The sequence below is a fragment of the Lagenorhynchus albirostris genome, chromosome 1 (genome assembly GCF_949774975.1).
Source record: "Lagenorhynchus albirostris chromosome 1, mLagAlb1.1, whole genome shotgun sequence".
Classification (NCBI taxonomy): domain Eukaryota; kingdom Metazoa; phylum Chordata; class Mammalia; order Artiodactyla; family Delphinidae; genus Lagenorhynchus; species Lagenorhynchus albirostris.
In genome coordinates, this window is record NC_083095.1 from 163,760,182 (window position 1) to 163,768,271 (window position 8,090).

An 8,090-nucleotide genomic window follows, 5' to 3' on the forward strand; every position below is an offset into this window, starting at 1 on the left:
ATGGAGAGCCCAGTCTATGCTGAGGGCTGTTCAGGCATTTTCACACACAGTAAGTCACTCCTTTAATCCTTCCACCAGCCCTGGGAAACAGGCACATATCAGTCTTTTTTTATGCAGAAACTAGAGTTCAGAAAGGTTATGTAATTGCCCAAATCCACACAGCTAGGAAATGGTGGTAATTAGGGTAACATACATCTCAGTTTGCATCTGCTGCCCAGGTGTAATAATTAAGACAGCTCCCTTTCATTCTTGAAAGTGCTCCAGTTTAGAAGATAAATTATAAGGAATCCAGGTCTATGCTCTTTCCCTGAACAATCCAACCTCCTCTCCCAACCCCATTTTTCTAGCCAAAGCCCCAGGGGCTGCTTGCTCAAAACTTCAGGCCCCTGGGGCAGGCCCCAGGGACAGAAGCTGCAGAATTATTAGCCAGCACAGCTAAGCTGTGGTTTTTTATCCAGAAGAGGAAGCGGAGGCTGTGGTCCAGGCCCTCTTGCTCTTCTTAAGAAACTGCTGCTCCTCCTACAGCTTGGAGCTGCTCTGAGCCCCTAAGGCCCACCCTGTGCTTGGGAGGCTCCCAGAGTCCCCACCCTGGCTCTCCTGCTCTGAGCAGCAGCCTGGGTTGGTGGCAGGGGTGAATCTCACCCAAGCCTGTGCCCCCATCCTGACAGAGGCCCCTGAGCAGAGGGACAATGGCCCCTAAGGCCTTTAGTGGAGGCCAGGGTGGAGTCCCCAGAGGCTCCAGCAGTCACTTCTGACTCAAGGCAGAAATCACGTCCCCCACGTGGCATCACAGACAGGATTTGGAGAAGCAGGCTGGTAGGACGTGCTCGGGGGACCCAAGCCTCTACAGGCCCCAGCTAGGTGCTCCAGGCCATGGGCCCAGCCCCCGTTTGCTAGGAGTCAAGGGCTCAATTTCCACAGTTGTGCCAGACACCACCAGAGCTGCTAAGACAAAGACCCCTTGACCTTTAGAAAGCTCCTGCCTTTTAAAAAACACTCACTCTCCTGTTCTCCCCACCCCCAGACCGGCTTTCCTCAGCCAGACCCATGTTCCATGTTGGCAAGAGAAGAAGGAAGAAGGAAACAGAATCCCATAGAGGTTAGAGTGGGCTGCTGGGCCCCTGTTCTGGTTGCGGGGCAGAGGACAGAACACAGGATAAGAGGCTAGCCGGAAGCCTGAACTTGAGCGCACACAAGCAAGTGGTTCTGAGGAAGGGAGGCATTTCCCAACCAGGGAGGAGGGCCTGAGGCCGTGTCCCTACTGCCTGCAGGTGTGGGGGATGGGGTTTTGGTGTCATCACAGCTCGACTGCGTGGTTCCAGCATCCCACAGAGAGTTTGGTGAGCATCAGTAGCCTGGATGGCCCCTCCGCCTACTCAGGGGGCCTCTGTATGTCCCTGTGGGTCCCACACACACGGCCTGTCCTGGTCCCACGTATTCAGCCTCTGCCAGGAGCCTTAAGCTCCCACAGAGGTCGGGCCTCGGCCCCTGCCCAGCTCTGTGTGGGAACAGAGCACACAGGTCCTTGCGTCCCCCTCCGCAGGGCAGGTGACTGGACATCCAGACCCGGTGACCTTCACTGCTCTCCAGACAGGTCTGAAACCCCAGCCTGGAAGGAGGCATGTTTGAGAAACGAGACCTGCGGCCGGAGTCCCTCTCACGGCTAGCATCCCGAAGCTTCCTCCCCAGCGAGGGGCCCCCAAGCTTCTCGTGACCTGGGGAGTAGGGATCCCTGCTAACCTCAAGACAGAAGCATCAACCTCTGCGGTGGCCGTGGTTTGACAGTTACTGCGAGAGCAGGCCTCCCACGCCAGCCCCACGAGCCTACCATGTGCAGGCCACACGTGCCCCGCCACAGGGGACTGCCATCCACTTGTCACCGCCTGGTCCCGGCTCCCAGCCCAGCGGTCCTGCTCCCTTCGCACTCGCTGGGTGACCTTTGCAAGCTCTGTGGCCTTTCTGAGCCTCAACTTCTCATCTGCACGGTAAACGTAGCCGCTGGCCCTGCCGCCTGAGCTGGTTGCCAGCACCTCTGGTCAGATGTCCCACAAATGTTTGCTGGGCCAAACACAGAGACCCAGGCATGGCCCTGGCACTCGGGGAGGTCACAGTCAGGGAGGGAAACAGCGATCGCTCACCCCGGGGGAAGGAGAGAAGCAGCATTGGGGTGTGGGGGTGCTGCGGGAGCCCCCAGGGGAGACCTAATCCAGTCCAGTGGGCACAGGAAATGAAGTTTGAGCCTTGGAGAATGAGTAGGAATTCAGAACACGAGAAGGACACCCCAGGGAACCGCAGGGGTAAAGGCTGGAGGTGTGATGGAGCTTGGCCTGAGAGGGGGCCTCCCCAGGGTTAAGGACGGGCTGCGGGAGGTGGAGAAGCCATCCCAGATGGTCCTGGCTGAGGGGCGGGACCTGTCCCCTGGGAAGGCTCTGAAGCCGAGAGACGTGATCTAATTTGCTTTCGAAAAATTACTCTGACCCCAGGGTCAGAAAAGGATTGGAGTGGGTGAGGCTGGACGCCAGCAGACAGGCAGGAGGCTCTTGCTCATCCAGCAAGAGAAGTAGCAGCTCTCAGGGTAGCAAGGTGACAGGAGTCGACAGATCCCACTGGCCAAGGAGGGGACACGGGGCAGAGACAGGGGCTGTTGACATGCTTTGAAGACATCCCCGAGAGATAGCGATCCCACATCAGGCAGACCGACAGTCCTGGCCCTTTCCAGGTAGGAGAACGCTTTGTTGCCGGAGGGGTCAATTTGGGAGCCCCTGGTCCAGGCCCCAGTGCAGCCCCCCTGGGGCCCAGGATCTCCTGCGATGTGTGGGGTATGCATGCGTGTGCGCCTGAGGGTTCTGTCCAGCCCATGTTGCCTCCTCCGAGCTTGGCAAGTAAATCCGCAAAGGCCACACCAACACCCCACAAAAAAATGCCAACTCTGTGCTAATTTATTTTTTATATTTAAGAGCATGTGATGAATGCTCTGCTTATTGACCTAGAAAGTCATCCACAGCATGTTTTTGAGAAGCCGAACAGAGTCCTACTCCTTTGCTGTAAATCCATGCCACCCTGCTGCCCAGCCTGGGACCCCAGGTCCCTCGTGGGCTGCAGGAAGGGCCATGCCATAAGGCACAGCACTCGGCATTGTATGTCTCTTAAATGACAGCTCAGCTCATTTTTTTAAAAAGGCTACAGAACAACATGGCTAGTAAAGATTTTGTCACTTTACCTGTGTGTGTGTGTGTGTGTGTGTGTGTGTGTGTGTGTGTGTTTAGATAGAGAGGGTTGTTCACCAAAATATTAACAGTAGTGGAATTGAGATGATTTTTACTTTTCTGAATTGCTTGACTTTTTACAAAAAAACTCTTATCATTTTTATAATCAGAATAAAGCAAGGGAGAGCCACTCGGCCACTTTGGGGTTTAGCTTTGCTCCAGAAGGGCTGTGGGGTCAGAGCCCCCAGTGGACTAGGAATAGGCTGTGGACCTGGAGCAAGCACCCCCTCCCAGGGCCAGGACCAAGCGAGGCCAGCAGGCGTCAGTGGAGTTGAACTTGCACAGGGTGCTGAGGCTGGAGTGGCCCTGTGGCCTCTAGGCTGGGGACCCCAGGGTCTGGCCATCGCCACTGGAGCCACCCTGCCCATTCCTGAGCAGAAGGCAACACTTCCCCACCTGGCCACCCTTCTCACTTCCAGGGGACGAGTGCCCTGTGCTGGGTCACCTGCCTAGGTGCCAATGGGGAGCACAGCAGGAGCTCCAGCTCAAGGAGAGAGTGCTGCATGGGAGAAAGGAGAAGGGGGCCCCAGGTGGCCTGCAAGGACCCCCACCCTACAAGTCCTGCCACTCCCTCCACAGTCCTTAGCTGAGGTCTGCACTTTGCCCCAGACCGGGGTTCTGGCTGGAAGGACCTAGCACACAGCAGGTGCCTAATAACATGTGTTGGATGCGTGGGTGAAGGGGCCGCTATGAAGGCACCTGCCTAGACGGCCCTCCCCATGAGAGGATGAGATAGGAGGATGGGGACGGAGGCCTGGGGCCCACTGGATCTTAAAATCCCGCTGCCCACTTGGTACTGCCAGGCCTGTGGGGAGGCTCCCCCCTTACTGCTTCTGTTGGCTTCACCAAGACAAGTGAAAGTTGCCTTCCAGTTGGCCTTAGTATTCACTTAGATTTCCTTTTGTATGTGTGCATTGATGCTTTTGATTATTAGTGTCTTACTCATTCTCAGAAAGCTGGCCGATTTCCCCATTTACTGATTTTCTGAAGTCCACTCACGTGTGGGGAAGACCAGAATGCATGGAAGACTTGGAATTCAAACTAATAATCGCTACCTGTGCAGAGCTTCATCCCAGCTGAGAAGGCAGAAGCCTAGGTCAGTGGTTCTCAAAGGTTCAGCATCTCTGGAGGGCTGGGTGAAACAGCTTCTGGATCAGAAGACCTGGGCTGGGGCCTAAGGGTCTGCATTTCTAACATGCTCCCTGGTGATGCTGAGGCCACCAGCCACCCCGGGCACACTTTTTTTTCTTCTTTTTGACTGCTTTGGGTCTTCGTTGCTATGCGTGGGCTTTTGCTAGTTGCAGCGAGCGGGGGCTCTTCTTCTTGCCATGTGCGGGCTTCTCATTGCAGTGGCTTCTCTTGTTGCGGAGCACGGGCTCTAAGCACGTGGGCTTCAGTAGTTGTGGCGCGTGGGCTCAGTAGTTGTGGCTCGAGGGCTCTAGAGCGCAGGCTCAGTAGTTGTGGCACACGGGCTTAGTTGCTCCTCGGCATGTGGGATTTTCCCGGACCAGGGATCGAACCCGTGTTCCCTGCATTGGCAGGCCGATTCTTAACCAATGCGCCACCAGGGAAGTCCCCGGGCCCACATTTTGAGACCTGCCTAGGGCAGAGGAAAGGGCACCAGGGGTCAGCTCTCAGGGTGATTACAAACCTTAGCTGCTGGGAACTTAAATTTGGGCCTTGGGCAAGGCAACCTCTTTCATCCTTGGTTTCCTGCAATGTCAGCTGAGCCTTTTGGGTGGGCCGTAAGCCTCCAGAGGGTGTTTAGGAATGTGCAGGTGGAACAGCCTTGCTTGGTGAGAGCTATTTGCAGGAAGGGGTCTGTTGTCACAGAAAAGCTCCTCCAGCATCCAAGTACGTCTTCAACAGACTCGGCAACAGGGAAGCAGAAGCAGGAACGCTGTTTCCCACAGGCGCTTTGCAGAGAGCACTGGAGGTAAAGGAAACCTTAAAAGCGGTGGAAAGAGTGTAAGTTGAGATTTCCCAGTCCTTGCCAGCCTGTGGAGTCAAATGGGGTCACATGACCTCCCAAATTTGCTGGAGAGCGGAGTTCTGTCTCCCTGCCAAGCCAGGCAAATGCCACTTCATGATACAGTCCACTGGGGATTTGAGATAGGGGGCTTGGGGCACCAGTGTGCTACAGAGGCTTTCCAGAAAACCGTCATTTCAGCATCCACTTAGAGCCTGGTCCCTTTGCCTTGACCCTACAACATCCAAAGCCAAACCTCAGAACAGGATGGGGCCAGTCACCCCGTGGGCTGTGTTTCACCAGTTCATAGCAAGGAAGACTATCAAATGGCTCTGGAGTCAGAGTGCTTGAGGTCAAAGGCCAACTGAATCCATTTATTGTGTGACCTTAAGTAAGTTACTTAACTTCTCTGTGCCTGAGAGTGATCATAATAGCATAACCCTATGGGATTGATTGTTATGAGGGTTTAATGAGATAATGCGTGATCAGCAGGTAGCACACTGCCTGGCACTCACTGAACATGAACTTTTGTTATTGTAGCATAGACCCCCCCATGTGTTGTCTGTTGCATATATCTGTGCAGAAATTGACTGGCGAATAAACTGGATGTAGTCCTCACTCAGCTCAGCCATTCTCAACTTGATCCTTTTTTTGAAATTGCTCTCTCAAAAAAAGAAGCCACCACCCAAGAGGGCAGTCCTGGAGAGGATGACTCACCCCGTCTGCACTGGGCACCTGAGAGCATTGGGGTGCTGTCTATGAGAGAGAGCTGCAAACTTTCCAAGAGTATGGGGATACAGGAGAAATCTGGTTATGGCTTGACTAATAAGGTGGAGGCAGAAACACAAGATTCCATTGGATGCATCAGTGCTTGATACTGGAACGGGAATGGCGTTTTACTGGCTAACCTTGTTGGTCTGATAGAGAAGGAAATGAGGGAAACTGGGAGAAAATGAAGATCTTGAAGAATATGGCTTGAGATCACTAAAAGAATAGGAGGCAAAATTTGGTTTCTCTAATATTTCTGAAATGGATTACTCTCCTTCTGCAATACAGCTTTCTGGAAGTATTATAGAGAAAGAAGGTTTATCTAACATTATGTTGAACGTAGAAGACTTTTGGGGGCTTCCCTGGTGGGTCAGTGGTTCAGAATCTACCTGCCAATGCAGGAGACACGGGTTCGAGCCCTGGTCCAGGAAGATCCCACATGCTGCTGAGCAACTAAGCCCGTGTGCCACAACTACTGAGCCTGTGCTCTAGAGCCCGAGAGCCACAACTGCTGAACCCGCGTGCCAGAACTACTGAAGCCCGTGCACCTAGAGCCCATGCTCCACAACAAGAGAAGCCACTGCAATGAGAAGCCTGCACACCACAGTGAAGAGTAGCCCCTGCTCGCCGCAACTAGAGAAAAGCCCACGTGCAGCAATGAAGACCCAATGCAACCAAAAATTAATTAATTAATTTTTTTTTTAAGTTATAAAAAAAAGAAGATGACTTTTTGAATCCTTCCACAAAGCTGTCTGGATTTCATATTTGTATTGACAAAGGAACTTTTGATGCCATAAGCCTTAATCCTGACAATGCAATTGAGAAGAGGAAGCAACATGTGAAATCTCTCTCCAGGGTGAGAGAATAAACCTGACACAGAAAATACAAGTGCAAGTAAATGTTTAGTAAGTACACAGGATGCACATGTTGAATAGATAAAGTGGGTTGGTAAAAAAAAAATCATGAGCATGTAAGTGGTTGGGTTTTAGAGATCAACCAAGAATAATTTCAAATTTTCTTTTGTATTTGAGATGTAAATATTTTTCTTTCTGATTAAAAAAAAATTCCTGTAACTGCCGAACAGTTAAAAACTTTAAAGCAGTAAATGAATCTACAGAAAGCAAAAAAAAAAGCCTCCTTCAGGCATGGACACATCCAGCTATCTAATCACCATAAGCAACCAGATTCTGGGTTTTGGAAATTGGCAGACAGCACCTCCTAACATAGGAGGTCTCAATACAGACTCTAGGAACCCCTGGAAGACCCAGGGATGGATGTCAGAGGGTGTATAAACCTCTAAATTGTATGTACTCTTTTTGTGTCTGTGCAGATTTCTGGGAGAAGGGCCACGACTTTCTTCAGATGGTCAAAGAGGCCAGCACCCCTAAAAAGTTAAGAGACCCTGCCTCAGAGAGACTGAAGAAGGCCTCAGCAGGCTCCCTGGACAGTACAGCTCCTCCCAGGAGCACACAGGGGCTCCCTGAAACCAAGACCCAGGACTGAGCTAGCTCTGCACGTCCTTACCTGAGAGCCAAGCCTTCTCCAAAGTGAGGAGAGGACTCAACACTACAAAATGGGGAGAACAAATTAGGAATTGTAAACACCAGGCAAAAAAGCCTGATGACAGTTTGCCATAATGACCAGCTGCCTGCAATCTGGTGGGGGAGACAAGCCTTGGGGAAGAGGAAGGGAGCTGCCCCATCACAGACCAAGCAGATGGTGTGCTCGGCAGGGTGGCCGGGACAGCCGGAGGATCAGGCATGGAGAGATGTACAGAGTCCATGGTGCAGCTCAGACTAAAACAGTCGAAAGAGCTGCAGAACAGGGTGAGTGCAGGCTCTGGGGCATATCAGCCACGTGAGCCCTTAGCTTCCCTTAGCCTCGCTTTCTCATCTGAAAAATGGGATTTGGTGGGATGGTGGTAGATACCTAGCCTGTCTCCTCCTGGGCTTGTTGTAGAGCCAAGAAGCCCGTGCATGTTGTGATGGGTTCAAGGTCGGCTGCAGCAGCAGCTGGGGCCTGGGTGGCCTGAGTCTGAATCCCAAGTTGGCACTTTCTCCCTGGGCGCTCCTGTGTCTAATGGGGTC

The 8,090-nt window shown here is 52.7% G+C and overlaps 1 pseudogene; it reads left to right on the forward strand.

The window, feature by feature from the left end:
- LOC132528718 (EEF1A lysine methyltransferase 2-like) lies at positions 1–6,957 on the forward strand (annotated as a pseudogene).
- The last annotated feature ends 1,133 nt before the right edge of the window (positions 6,958–8,090 follow it).